Here is a 15,547-nt window from a genome sequence, read left to right on the forward strand (position 1 = left end):
GAGAGAGAAGAGAGAGAGAGAGAGAGAGAGAGAGAGAGAGAGAGAGAGAGAGAGAGAAAGTGGGAGGGATATGGAGACAAAAAAGAAAAGGAAGAAAAAAAGGTAAAGAAAATTATTTGAAAAGAGGAAAAAAAATTAAAAGGGAAAGATAGCTTTGAAAATAAAAAATAAAAATAAAGGGCCTCCTTTAGGGTATGTCTCTGCTGTCACAATAGACACTGTGGGCAGGAGTGTGCAGATATAAATCAAATAGTCTCAGCAAGCCAGCTGCAGTCCCTTGAGATTCTGGCAGCAAGGCCCAGTTGAGCTCCCTAACCTCCTGCTGAGTTGAACTCTGTAATGCTCTGCTGCAGGTTTCAGCTGCCCTTCCCCTGAAGATAATACAAGTTCAATGGGAGGTGGTGATCCATCCAACTTGCCAGCTACAGTGGCCTGATGTGCTTTATTGTTAAGATTTTCTTCTCTTTTCCAGTGGGCTTCAATTTTTATCAAGAAGCCTCAGAGAGGCCCTCTTTCTGTTGTTGACTTCTGCTCTATCTTCTGGAGCTCATAATAATGGCTATTATGGCCTGAGGCATCTCTCAGGTGTGGATCCAAGTACCATCTTGGCCCAGCCATGGGGGGCGTGCAGGGGTAGTTGATACTATGGTGGTCCAAGTGGTTCAGGCTCCTTGCTGCTCAGTGGCCGTGCTATGGTAGTCTGAACAGCTCAGCTCCTCATTCCTCAGGTCCCCTTACATTTAAATAGGGGTAAGTTGTGGCAACCTATTTCAGAGTACAATAATTACAATTAATAATAACAAGCTGCTGGGCATGGTGGTGCATGTGTGTAATCCTAGGAGACTGAGGCAAAAGGATCACAGCTTCAGGGCTGACATGGGCAAATTAGAGACTTAACAAGAATTTGTCTCCCTAAAAAAATTTTATCATGGTGCTTATTTCAAAACAGCTAAAAAATATATTTTGAATGTTTCACCATGAGGAAATGATAAACATGATAGACATAGTAATTGTCCTAATTTGATCATTATCCAATGTATATATGTACCAAAACATTGTATTGTACTGTATAAATTTGTACAATTGTTATGTTCCAGGTACAATTTTTTAAAAGCAAGACCAGAAATAACAAAGTCATTTCAAAGTATCACCCAAAGAAATCTCAATAAACAGCTATATAAATATGAAAGGAAACTATCCAAAATTCAAAAATAAAATAAAATTCATGAATGGCATCAAATCAAAAATTTTCTGGCATTTAAAAAAGTAGGAAGAAACACAAGCTGTATGAGAAATTATTTGAAGCCAGCCAATAACTGAAACAGATGTTAGAATTAACAGACAAGAACATTTAGTCATTATTAGTATATATCAAATGTTGAAAGCATTAAAGAGAGACATGGATGCTGTTTTTAAAAACACACAAATCAAACTAGAAAAGAAAAAATCTATTGAGTTTTAGATGAACTGTACACAGAGTGGTATTAACAGCAGATTAGACGTTACAGAAGAAAAGATCAGTAAACTTGGAAAACAGTACCCTAGAACCTATTCACAATGAAACATAAACAGGGAAATTTTTAATGTAAACAATGTCACTAAACTGTGGGATAATTTCAAGAGGACTAACACATATATAATTGGAGTAACCAAAAAAAGAGGGGAGAGGACATCTGTCCAGAGAAATAATAGAATCTGTACAAATTTGGTGGAAACTGTAAACTTACAATCACAGGACCTCAGTGAACCACAATCAGGAGAAATATGAAGAACTCTACACCGAGACACATCATTATCATATTGGTATAAATCAGTGATAAAGATAAAATGCTAAAAGCAAACAGAATAAGTTAATGTGCACAATGAAACAAAGACTTTTCTGTAAAGGCAGTAGATTTCCAGTTCAGGACAACAAAAATAAGACAGTAAAATAACAACTTCGATGCACTGAAAGAAAAGCACTATGCATTTAGAATTTTGTACTCAGCCAAAAAAAATTCTTTGAGAATTAAAGCAAAATAAAGACTTTTCCAAGCATCCAACATCAGACACTATTACCAGTAGAACTACACTGTGAAAGCGGGCACCAGTGATTCCACTGCCTGCCTTGCAAACACAAGCTCCTGAATTTGACTCCTGGAGCAAAAACAAAAACCTACTACACTGTAAAAAATATTAAAGGAAACCCATCAGGCAGAAGGAAAGGGAAAGCAAGCATATTAAGGAATGAAGATGGCCAGAAATTGTAACAAAATGGAAAATATGTAAGAGATTTTTTAAAAATATTTAAATGTCATTAAAAGAAAATAATTTAAACAAAAGTATTACCATGTAATAAGGTTTACAGTAATTATCAAAGTAAAATATAGGGCAATAACAGAGAAAAAAGATATAATTCAGTGGACATATAGAGGATTGTTATAAAGTCCTCTATATAGTGCATGAATTGCATTACATCATTTGAGGGAGACTGTGATACGTTAAAGATATGGCATAAAGCAGCCACAAAACAACTCCCTATATCTCTCAAGACAACAAAGGAGATAAAAGAGAACCATAAAAAATTCAATCAATGCGAAAGGAAGTCAGAAAAAGAGATAAAAGGAATGTACCCATTTGTGGCAAATAGAAAACAAATAGAAAAGTGATACATATAAATCTTAGTTATGTCAATAATGACATTAAATTCAAATTGTTTAAATAGCTGTATTTTTAAAAAGACTTGTTAAATTGGATAAGGCAGCAATCCTCAAGTAGATAATGCCTTTAAATAGAAAGATACAATATAGGTAAAATTTTAAAACACAAGAAAGCAAATACCAAAATGGCACTAATCTAAAGAATATTATAGAGGCCACATTAACATTAGACCAAAAACTTTTAGAGAAAATAATACCACTAAGAACAAAAATTATCATTATAGAATGATAATGAGGTAAATTTATCAAGAAAACATAAAAATCCTAGGCATTTATACAGCTGATAGTTTAAAAATTAATGAAAAAATAACTTATAGAACTACAGGAAAATGGGTAAATTTACAAATACAATGAGAGGTTTCCATATTTTCCTCTTAATAATAATTCAATAATCAGAAAAGATATAGAGTATTTAAATTATTTCATTAATAGTTATGTAACATACCATCCAAAGCCAAGCAGAACATACAGTATTTACAAGAGTAAGAGGAAAACTTGCCAAGGCAGAACATATTCCATAATCTGGGCCATAAAAACAAGCTACAAATGTAAAAGGATTCAAATTACACAAATGATATTATATGACTATAATAAAATTCAATTAGATATCAGTTGCAAAAAGATGACTGGGAGATAATCCTCTAAATTATTTGAAGTTCAAAGAAACTGTCTAAAATAATTAGAAAATATTCTGCTGAATGAACAAATATGTTAAATGGCATAAAAACCATACAAAAGCATATTCACAGAACCTGATAAAGTTAGAGCCCTCAAGAACCATTCAGCTTCCCCAAAAACTCATCATCTGACAAGCAGGAGTTTGGTACAAGAGTTTTGAGGACATGTGAAATCCATAAGAGGTTCCCTTTGCTGTCCCGGCTTTGCATACTTTGGCTGTAATAAACATTAACCATGAACACAATTGCTTCTGTGCCTGGTGAGTTCTCCTAACAGATCACCAAATCTGAATGTGGAAATGTGAATGTGTGTCAATGAAGGCTTTTAGGATTCCCGAAATGATAAATTGGTAAATTGGACTTCATCAAAATGGAAAACTTCTCAAAACTTGCTGCAAATGTACAAAATGTCAGCCAGAGACAGAAAAAAAAAATCTTACAAAGCTTATAGCTAGAAAAAAAATATTCTTGTACATATGAAGAACTTTCAAAATTCTAAATAAGCAAAAGTGTCAATGAATAAGAGATTTGAATAAACATTTTGCCAAGTCTATACAGATATCAAATAAGTGCATAAAATGAGGCTACGTATTATTAATAACTTATATACAGTATGTAAATATTTACCAAATGAAATATCACTGCACGTATACTATGCATAGTCCCCCCTTAAAAGAAAAACCCAAAACCTGTGCCCACCAAGTCCTGAATAGTGTGCAGAGCACTCCCGCACTGTTGGTGGGAATGCAACATAGAACAACCACTTTGGGAAAAGTTAGTGTTCCTTACAAAGTTAAAAACTGTACCTACCATATAATTTACCCATTTCACTAATATATATCTATATAGAGATATATTATAGCCAAAATTAAATAAAAACATAGGCCCATCCAAATACTTGGACATAATGCTCATGGCAGACATTTTTGCAACAGCCAAAAACTTGAAGCCACTCAAATGTCCATTGACAGTTGAACAGAGAGCCAAATGCATACCTCCATGCAGTACAACACTACTCAGAAGTAAACTGCAATACAATACACTGTCACTATTTGCTACAACATGCATTTATCTCAAAAATATTTGTGTTGGGGGCCAGGGATTTAGCTCAGCAGTTCCGCCACCTGCCTCACATACACAAGGGCCCAAGTTCGATCCCCAGTACCAATAATAGTAATAATAATAATGATGATGATGATGAGTGAAAGAAAAAAACAGTAACTATTACATGGCTCAGTTTATATAAAGTGTAGGAAATGCAAATGGAGATGAACACAAAGCAGACCTGTGGTTATGTGAGGCAAAGGCAAAAGGGGCAAGAGGAAAAGATTATAGAACAGGTAAGAGAAACTGTTAAGGTGGTTATCTTCCTTGGTATTGTGACATAAGTGGAGCTATGTATTAAAAATTGCACACTGGGCCGGGGATTTAGCTCAGCACTTCCGCCACCTGCCTTGCAAGTGCAAGGACCTGAATTTGATCCCCAGTACAAAAAAAAATGCACACTTTCTGAGCAATATATTGTTCATTAATTATACCTCCATAGTGCTTTTTTCTATTTATATTACTGAGGATTCGTGGGGGACTTAACTGGAGGAATGAATGATTAAAGTCATGAAGGGGCCAGTGAGGTAAAAGCATGTAGGGCCCTGATCATAATTTACTGAAAACAGCAATATGTTTAGACTAGTGAAGCATGTTATGTCCAGCCTTTGTCCTTCCCTTCTCCCCTTAAACAGCTTAGGCTTGACACAGCTCCTTGCCCCTGAGTGCTCTTGTCTGGACAGCCCCTCTGACCTTCTTGTTCAAACCAAGTTTTATCTCGAAGTAATCCTTTCATCCCTGCACTATCATGGTCACACATCATGATAGGAATTGAACTCTGGGCCTTAGCACTGAGCTCCACCTGCAGTCCTTTTTAAACTATTTTTTTATTCTGTTTTAGAATCTAGCTAATTGGCTAAATTGTCCAGGATGGACAGGAACTTGAGTTCTTCCTGCCTCAGACTCCCAGAGAGCTGAGATTACAAGAATGCATCATCATGCCTGGCTCATAAAGCTATTTTTTAGATTCACAACTACATACACAGTTAATTACCCTTACGATATTAATAAATATTAATATCAATAAAAATTGCATCAGTATGCAATAGTGACATCTCATAATATGACACAAGTATAATTAGCTGGATCCATTTTACACAATATCTCTTTAGAGATAACAAAGTTGAAATTTGAGCTCTTCCTGAATACAAGGCTCTTTCCTAAATGGACTTCTTAACCAGCCTCAAACTTCACCCTCATATGTCGATTGTGTTAGAATCTTTCATATTCAGGTCTTCTGGATCCCATCCCTTTTCTTTGCTTCAAATTCCTCTCAAGGTTATGTTCAAAAGATTCACATTTATTGAATTTCTTATTCATTACTGTTCTATGTGAGATACCAAAAGCAATTCATTTAGACTGACTTCCATGGAAAGTTTGAAATATGAAGAACAAAAAATAGCAAATGATAACCATCACACACAAAAAAACCTGCAAGGTACCAATGAAGATGATGTGTTGAGTATCAGGCTCAGATAGGCAATGTTGGATAAAATTACTCATGCCCTGGATGACATCCTGAAGCAATGAATAACTCTCTTCCCTGCCCAATGTTAAATCACAGAAGAGGTTAGCAAAGCACAGTGAGTTGAGGGGGTATCAGGATGATCTATGTGGCAATGAATATAAAGGAAAAGCCAACATTGGGAAGGACATAATAGGAAAATAATGAGATTGACTTACCTTGCCTTTTCAAGGAGATTCTCAGAGCACTGCTCCTGCTAACATTTTCTGCAATAACGTTGTACTTATTTTTTCCTTCAGAAACACATCCAAAATCTGAAATGAAAAATCTGTCAAGCATGTGGTTGTACCATGGAGGGTGATCCGCTAGGGAATAGAAGAGCTGGCATATTGAGAGGGACATGCAATATCTGGAATCCTGAAGCTTAATTGCTTTGTTGCAGGCTGTCTTCTGTTAAAGCAACTTAGAAAGAAAATTAGTAAAAATTGGCACTAAGATTCCAGAAAAATGACAATTTTCATGAGAGCCCAACTTAATAGAAAGTAAAGTATTTTCAGCTATTGCAGTAAACTTTTTCAAAGCTTATTTTTACTAACCTTGTAAAAATATTTCTTTATTTTCTCTGTCCTTTGTTCTAGTTTCTATCTTTTTGCCGAAGGACATTTTTCTCTAACTAACAAGTTGAATTCAGATAAGACAGCCCCATCGCTACCACCACCACCAAACTTTCAGGAAGGTGTTCCCTCCTCCCCTCATACTGAGACAGGGAGGAGAGCTGCAGGAAGTTACTTTGCATTTGAAATAATCTTGAGTCTATGTATTGACTGTTCCCGTGCAATGACTGGCAAAGGAAGTTTCCCTCTGTCTCTCAGATGCCTTCACAACTAACCTCTGGGTAAGAACCACTTAAACTCATACACAAGTGTCTTAAAATGTAGTATTAACTATGTTTAATTAGAAACTAGGTGCAATCTAAATGTCTATCTAGAAGGAAATAGATATGTTAAAATACATCCATACAATGGGCAAAAAAAAGCAACTATTAAACTAATGACTCAATTAATATGTACTGACTTGAACAGCCATCTATAATATATGGTTAAGTAAGAAAGCAACACTGTTCATAGATACTTTGAAATATCTTTATAAATGCGTTTAAAAACTACTGGAAAGAAATAACTATATTGGGATGGGAAAGAATGGGTGTAGAAGAATCCTATCTTACATACTCAGTGCAATCTAGAAATGTCTTTTCTTTGTTTTTCTGCTTAATTTTTTAAAATATCTACATAACTAAGAAAGTAAATGTGCTCATTGCAAATAAATGACAAATACATTAGGTAAAGAATATGCTAACTGATTTGATTTTTGCACAATATATTAGACATGTATTAAAACATCACACAGTATCTCTAAACAATTATTATATGTCAATTAAAATTAATTTTAAAAGGATAGAGAAAAGAGAATAGGAGATAAGAAGAAAATCAGTACTGAAAATCAGTGCAATACATCTGATCTCTTTATCTTTGGAATCCTTTATTGTTGAACTAATCTGATAAGAACACTATGTGGTTGAGAACTACAACCACCCTAGTCACTGTTGTATCCATTTTGCCTACAGAAGTAATTGGTATATTGAAAACCTTCAATGAATATTTTCTAAGTAGATGGGATTGTTAAGTAAATCCTGTTGTATCACACTCTCATTCTATGTCCTTGGTAAAACTGGGCTCTGCCTTGTTCACCATCTTGAACTCCAACTTGTGTCCCTACTGCTCTACTTTTCTTCCACTTTTTATCTTGGTTCTTTTTTTGGTGACCCAGCTCCCTAAGCAATGGCTTAGCCTTGCTCTTGCTGTCCTCCTATGTGGGTGTAGTCATTTGGTCTTCATAGATCAGCAGTAATTCTGCCTCCTAGTAAACACTAATCTTCTACCACCTCCTTGCACTTGGGACAGAGTCAGATATGACTTGTCTGGACTCCCTTCCTATTCTTGGACTGTTTCCTTCCCTTTGTATGTATTTGAAATCTATGAAATTTTATCTTTGGTCCTAGTGGCCCAAAAATCAATGGATTCATCCTAATCCTTTACAACCTGCATAACCACAGCTGTGAACTTATATTGTGAAAAGGGCAGCAAAGCTAGTAAAACTCCAAAGGTGCCCCCAAGTTTAAAGATTGCTGGAACCTAGGTCCTACTGGCCCTTCAACAGGGGGACTGAGACCTCTCTGATTAAGTTAACAAATTGTATAGGATCTGGAAAGCTTTGTTTAGTATTACTTCCACCCCAAATCCCATAGCTGAGTAACAGGTCACCATACTACATGTGGAGAAAAACATGTTGTCCAACAAAAAGCAAAAGACCCAGAGTATTTGCCCTAAGCTTCAGTAAACTGGACCCATGGCTTTCTCAAATGACTGAACACATTTTAATTAGTTTGGGGAAAGCGATTGTTCAGAATGAGGAAACAAAGAGATCAGTATGACTAGCCTTTCTCTCAAAGAAGCAGCAAATGAAAAGCTGCCCTCTGGTTCTTAGAAGGAAGAGTTTCCAAAATTGTCCACTTTGACAGAACACACAAATCTTCACTTCTTTGCAAAGCCGCTTCACTATAATTATGGCTTGTTCTAGACTCTGAAAAGGACTTGTAAATCCAGAAAATTTACAAGTGTGAAGAATGAGGTGAGCAATCACATCTATGAGGCTCCGTTTGCCAACATTGTGCTTTATTTCATTTCCAGTTACTCCTGCCAGTGTCTAGACAAATCACAAGAGCCAACATGAGACACCACAGTCACATCAACCGACAGCTATTGACTTTGTATCTCTTCAGTTCATTACCAGTACATGGAGCACCTATATTCTCAGCACTGGGCTAGCTCTGCTTAATGATCAAATACAGAACTTACGTCTCTGACCCCAAATAATGTTTATCACATTTCCTTTCCTTTTGACAGTACGTACCTAATCTGCATGGTCAAATCTCATTCACCAAGAAATCTGCCTAATTAGAAAGGTGTAGTGTGGAAGTCGTTTAAAATTTGAATAAAATTAGGAGACTTTAAAACTCTAAGAAAATTTTAGATTTGTAGGGTACTTTTCCATGTACAAATGCTAAGAACTTTTTTTTTTTTTATTGAGTTTATTGGTACATTTAGGGATACAGTACAGTTACATTCATTGTTGGGATCTTGTACCTCTACATGACAAGTCTTGATTCTCATTTTTTCCCCTTACCTCTGCCCTCCCTTCACCCCCTCCTCCCCTCCCCATCTACAAACACTTTATTTTCATCTTTTCATTCTCTCACATTTTTTTCTTTTCCCTTTTTGTTCTTCCCCTACGTATCACACCTTCCCTACATCTTTAGCTCCTTTCCTCCCATTTCTAAATGTCAGTAATCTTATTAAAATCTTATGCATTGTTGCAGAATATTCACACCAGGGAAACTATTCGGTATTTACACATGTGGGACTTATTTATTTCACTTAGGAGTATATCTTCAATATGTATCCATTTTCCTATGAATGAATCTATTCTCTCGCTCTTTATGGCTGAGTAATATTCCATTTTATAGAAAAACCACAACTTCTTTATCCAGTTTCCAACGGATGGGCAAATAGGTTGTTTCCAAGATTTAGCTATTACAAACTGTGCCACTATAAACATGGGTGCACATACTTCTCTGTGATATGATTCTTTTAGTTCTCTTGGAAAGATACCCAACAGAGGGATGGCTGGGTCAAATGGAACCTCCAGTCCAAGCTCTTTGAGGTATCTCCATATTGATTTCCATAGTGGTTGCACTAGTCTGCACTCCCACCAACAATGGAGGAGGGTTCCTTTCTCCCCACAACCCCGCCAACATTTGTTATTGTGTGATTTCTTGATAGCAGCCATTCTTTGTGGGGTGAGGTGGAATCTCAGTGTTGTTTTCATCTGCATCTCTCGAATGACCAGTGATGTGGAACATTTTTTCATATATTTTCTTGCTGCTTTCACTTCTTTGTATGAGAAATGTCTGTTCATTTCGGATGCCCATTTTTGGATCGGGTCTTTATATTTGGGGGGACTGATTGTTTTGAGTTCTTTATATATCCTTGATAATAGTCCTTTGTCTGAGGTACAGCTGGTAAAAATTTTTTCCCACATTGTAGATTGTCTCTTAGTTCTGCTAATGGTTTCTTTTGAAGTACAGAAGCTTTTTAGTAAGATGAGATCCCAGTTGTTGATTCTTTCTGCTAGTTCCCGTGCTACTGAGGATTTGTTCATAAAGTCTTTTCCTATACCAATGTCTTCCAGAGTTCTGCCTAACTTACTTTCCAGCAAGTTTAATGTTTCTGTTTTAATATTTAGATCTTTAATCCATTTGGATTTTAATTTAGTGCATGGCGAAAGATAAGGGTCTAATTTTAATCTGTGACAGGTTGATATCCAGTTTTTCCAACACCATTTATTAAAGAGGCTATCTTTCCTCCACTGAGGATGGTGAGCTCCTTTGTCGAAGATGAGGTAGCTGAGTACATCTGCATTTGTTTTTGTGTCTTCCAGTCTGTTCCATTGATCCTCAGGCCTATTTCTTTGCCAGTACCATGCTGATTTTATCACAGTGGCTTTGTAGTATAGTTTCAAATTGGGAATTGTTACACCTGGTGCCATGTGACTGTTGCCTATAATGGCTTTTGCTATTCTAGGTCTCTTGTGGTTCCAAATGAATTTTTGGATTCTTTTTTCTAGTTCTGTGAAATATAGTGTTGGAATTTCAATTGGCATTGCATTGAATGTATATAGCAGTTTCGGTAGTATGGCCATTTTCACTATGTTGATTCTTCCTACCCAGGAGCAGGGGATATCTTTCCATTTTTTTATATCCTCTTCGATTTCTTTTTTCAGAGTGCTGTAGTTTTCAGTGTAGAGATCTTTTGTTTCTTTTGTTAGATTGATTCCTAGATACTTCATTTTTTTGGATGCTATTGTAAAAGGAATTTTTTCCCTTATTTCTCTTTCTGTCTGTCTGTTATTTGTGTATAGAAAGGCTATTGATTTTTGGGTATTCACCTTGTATCCAGATACTTTACTGAATCTGTCAATTAAGTCTAGAAGTTTTTTGGTGGAGTTTTTTGGATCTTCAATGTAGAGTATCATATCATCAGCAAATAATGATAGTTTAACTTCTTCCTTTCCTATCTTTATTGCTTTAATTTCTTTCTCTTGTCTAATTGCTGTGGCTAATGTTTCCAGAACTATATTGAAGAGAAGTGGCGATAGTGGGCATCCTTGTCTTGTTCCTGATTTTAACATGAAGGTTTTCAGTTTTTGGCCATTCAATATGATGTTGGCTGATGGTTTTTCATAAATAGCCTTTATTAAATTGAGGTATAGACCATCTATTCCAATTTTTTGCAGGGTTTTTATCATGAATGGGTGTTGAATTTTATCAAATGCTTTTTCTGCATCTATTGAGAGGATCATATGGTTTTTGTCCTTGACTTTGTTAATATAATGTATTACATTCACTGACTTTCGTATGTTGAACCACCCTTGCATCTCTGGAATAAATCCGACTTGGTCATGATGGATGATCTTCTTAATAATCCTCTGTATTCTGTTTGCTAGTATCTTATTAAGGATTTTTGCATCTATATTCATTAAGGAGATTGGTCTGTAGTTCTCCTTTTTGGTTGTATCTTTCTCTGGTTTGGGAATCAGAGTGATACTTGCTTCCAGGAATGAATTTGGAAGTATAGCTTCTCTTTCAATTTCATTGAAAAGTTTGAAGAGTAATGGTAGTAGTTCTTCTCTAAATGTCTTGTAAAATTCAGCAGTGAATCCATCAGGGCCTGGGCTTTTCTTTGTTGGTAAGTTTTTAATTACATTTTCAATTTCACTGATTGTGATTGGGGTGTTTAAAATGTTTTTATCTTCTTCGTTCAACTTTGGTAATTCATAAGTATCTAGAAATCTGTCCATTTCTTCTGTGTTTTCCATTTTATTAGAGTACAGGTTCTCAAAGTAGGTGTTCATGATCCTCTGGATTTCTTTCGGATCTGTTGTGACTTCGCCTTTTTCATTCCTAATTGCATGGATCTGAGCCTTTTCTTTCCTTTTTTTGATAAGATTAGCTAAGGGTTTGTCAATTTTATTTATTCTTTCAAAAAACCAGCTCTTTGTTTCATTTATTTTTTGTATCGTTTTCTTAATTTCAATTGCATTGATTTCTGCTCGGATCTTTATAATTTCCTCTCTTGTTCGAGCTTTGGGTTTTTCTTGCTCTTGTTTTTCTAGGAGTCTAAGTTTCATCGTTAAGTTGTTTATTTGAGCCCGCTCTGTTTTCCTAGTGTGGGCATTCAATGTTATGAATTTTCCACGTAGAACTGCTTTCATTGTGTCCCAAAGATTCCTGTATGTTGTATTGGCATTCTCATTTATTTGTAAAAACTGTCTAATTTCTTCTTTAATTTCCTCTGTAATCCATTGATTGTTTAGGAGAGTGTTGTTCAGTTTCCATGTGCTTGTGAAGTTTCTATAGTTTCTTGTGCTATTGATGTCTAGTTTGATTGCACTATGATCTGATAATAAACAGGGGATGACTTCAATTTTTTTGCATTTATTTAGACCTGTTTTGTGAGCCAGTATGTGGTCTATTTTGGAGAATGATCCATGTGCAGCCGAAAAGAATGTATATTCTGGTTTTTGGGGGTGGAATACTCTATAAACATCTATTAAGTCCATGTGTTCCAAAGCTTGGTTCAGTTCTATTATTTCATTGTTGATTTTCTGCCTAGTAGATCTGTCAATTTGTGATAGTGGGGTATTTAAATCCCCCACTACAATTGTATTAGTGCTTATTTGGTTTTTCATGTTACTTAATATTTGTTTTATATAGTTGGGGGCATTTATATTTGGTGCATATATGTTTATGATTGTCAGCTCTTCCTCTTGAATTGTTCCCTTTACAAGGATGTAGTGTCCTTCTTTGTCTCTCTTAATGAGTTTTGGTTTGAAATTTACTTTATCTGAGAATAAGATTGCTACCCCTGCTTTTTTCTGGACTCCTGACGCATGGAGAATTGTTTTCCATCCTTTCACTTTCAGTCTATGGACTTCCTTTTGCACTAGGTGTGTTTCTTGTATACAACATATTGTTGGATTTTGCTTCTTAATCCATTCTGCCAATCTGTTTCTCTTGATTGGTGAATTGAGGCCATTAACATTGATGGTTACAACTGATATATTTTGACTTATTCTTGTCATGTTTTTGTCCATTTGTTGACTCTTTTTACTTTTTCTCCCATCTCCTTTTAGTTTCTTGCCTTGCCTATTTGATTTGGTCTGTTGGGCCTCATGTTATTGTGAATTTCGTTGTCCTTTTCTAGGATATTGTTTAGAATTCCTTGCAGTGCTGGTTTGGTGTTCATGAAATTTCTCAGGTGCTCTTTGTCGTGGAAGTATTTTATTTCCCCATCTATTTTGAAAGAGAGTTTTGCAGGATACAAAAGTCTAGGTTGGAGATTCTTTTCTTTTAGGACTTGGAATACCTCACTCCAGGCTCTCCTTGACCTAAGGGTTTGTGTTGAAAAGTCTGCTGTGATTCTAATGGGCTTCCCTTTGCATGTGATTTGTTTCTTTTCTCTTACTGCTTGTAGTATTTTGTTTTTCTGTTGGATTTCTGGAATCTTGATTATTATATGTCTAGGTGTAGATTTTTTTTGATCGTGGCTAGTTGGGGTTCTATATGCCTCACTTATCTGTATGTCTAATTCTTCCCTTCTGTTTGGGAAGTTTTCTGTCATTAATTCTGTGAAGAGCTTTTTTATATCATTTGTGTTTTCTCCTGTTTTTTCATGAATTCCTATCAGTCTTATGTTATTTTTCTTTGTATCGTCTAGGAGTTGTTGGATTGATTTCTCATGATCCCTTACTGTTTTTAATAGACCTCTTTTTTCACGGTCACTGACTGCTATCCTATCTTCTATATCTGAAATTCTATCTTCGCAATCTTTTATTCTGTTTCGTACACTTTCAATAGAGTTTTTAATCTCCTGGATATCTGTTTGAATCTGTTTTATGGATTCCATTTCTTTCCTCTGTTGGGCATTCATTGTTTCCATGTCTTTCTTATGCTGAGTCTTCATGGCTTCTATCACAGTCTTGAGCTCATCTATTTTTTTCTCAGTTTCTGCTCTAGAGTCTCGAATCATGACTTCTATTTTGCTCATCATCTCTCTGGCTAGCTGGGAAATTATTTCTGATTTGAATTTTTCTAGAGCCTGATTGATCAATTTTGTTACCTCCTGTGCTATGGGTCCAGGGAGTCCTGTTGGTTCACTATCAGACTTTTCATCCTCATTTGTCCTACTATTTGCTATTGGTGAACTGGATATTTGTTTTTGTGTCTTGCTTAAGTGTTTTCTCATTTTTATTTTTATTGTTGGGTTGTCCTTCTTTAATTTCTGGGTATTACTTAAATCTTCCTAATATAGTTGCGTTTTAGCTTTTGAGTTTCTAATGACTCATAGACATTCTCGTTTTCATAATATCAGAGAAAACAACTCTTTAAATCAATCACCACTCTTTGTCCCAATTGATACATTCAGCAGCCCAATAGGATCAGGCACAGCTTGCCAACTGACCACTTATGGTAGTCATTAATGTATCACCTTTAACTCATGTGAATTAGATTAATTTCAAGAAGCAGCTCATAGTATGTTTGCAGTGAATATTCTTTTCAATATGGCATCTTTACCATTTAGGATGGGGGGTTCGACTTAGAACAAGAGGATTAGATAAGTGAAAGAATTAGAGCAGGTTTGAAGTGAATCCAGAGGTTGTAGAATTACCTTACTATCTTTACAAAGCTATTAAGTTCAGGGGGGATAGAGAGAGTGCAGGAATAAGGACAGGAATATATCCCCTTAACAGTAACAGGCGCTTGCCTTCCCTTGAAGGTACAGAGCCATGAGTGAGGTAAAATGACTGGAGAAAAGAACATAAAGAGAAACCCGTCCTAAAAACAAAAAATAAAAAAAGAAGTCTGAGTTCTTCAGGAACTGGAATAAAAAGGGAGATGAGGGACACTATGGTGGAGCAAGAGACTGAGTTGGAGAGACAGGACAGAAAAAAGAAAGAAATTTTAGGGTGGAAAGAGGAAAAAAGAGACAAGAGAGAGGGAAAGAAAAAGAATTTGAAGGTCCTCTTTCAGGCTATCTCTGATCTCATATTATACCACATGCACAGTCATATGCGGAACCCAATCCCCTGGTTATAGCTAGCCAATGGCTGTTCCTCACGACTGAGACTGAACACAATCTACAAAGCCTAACTTTAGTTTCCTTACCCTCAGGGTTGAACTCCACTCCGTTCTATTACAGGTTTCCCCTGCCCTTTCTTTAAAGATGATCAAAGTTCGGAGCTCAGAAAACTACCCTTCATGGGAACCTATGCCTCTGCAGAGTTGGTCTAAGGACTGGCCCGATCAGGAGTTTTGAGAACGGGGGGGGGGGTCGTGTGGGTGTTTCAAGGGCGCCCGCGCGGCTACCTTCCTTCCTGGGTCTGTTGTCGCGCAGGCCGGGAGCTCACGCGCACGCCGCCGGGTG

This window comes from Fukomys damarensis, unplaced genomic scaffold, assembly GCF_012274545.1.
Source record: "Fukomys damarensis isolate Sample0158 unplaced genomic scaffold, DMR_v1.0_HiC HiC_scaffold_1, whole genome shotgun sequence".
Taxonomy (NCBI): Eukaryota; Metazoa; Chordata; class Mammalia; order Rodentia; family Bathyergidae; genus Fukomys; species Fukomys damarensis.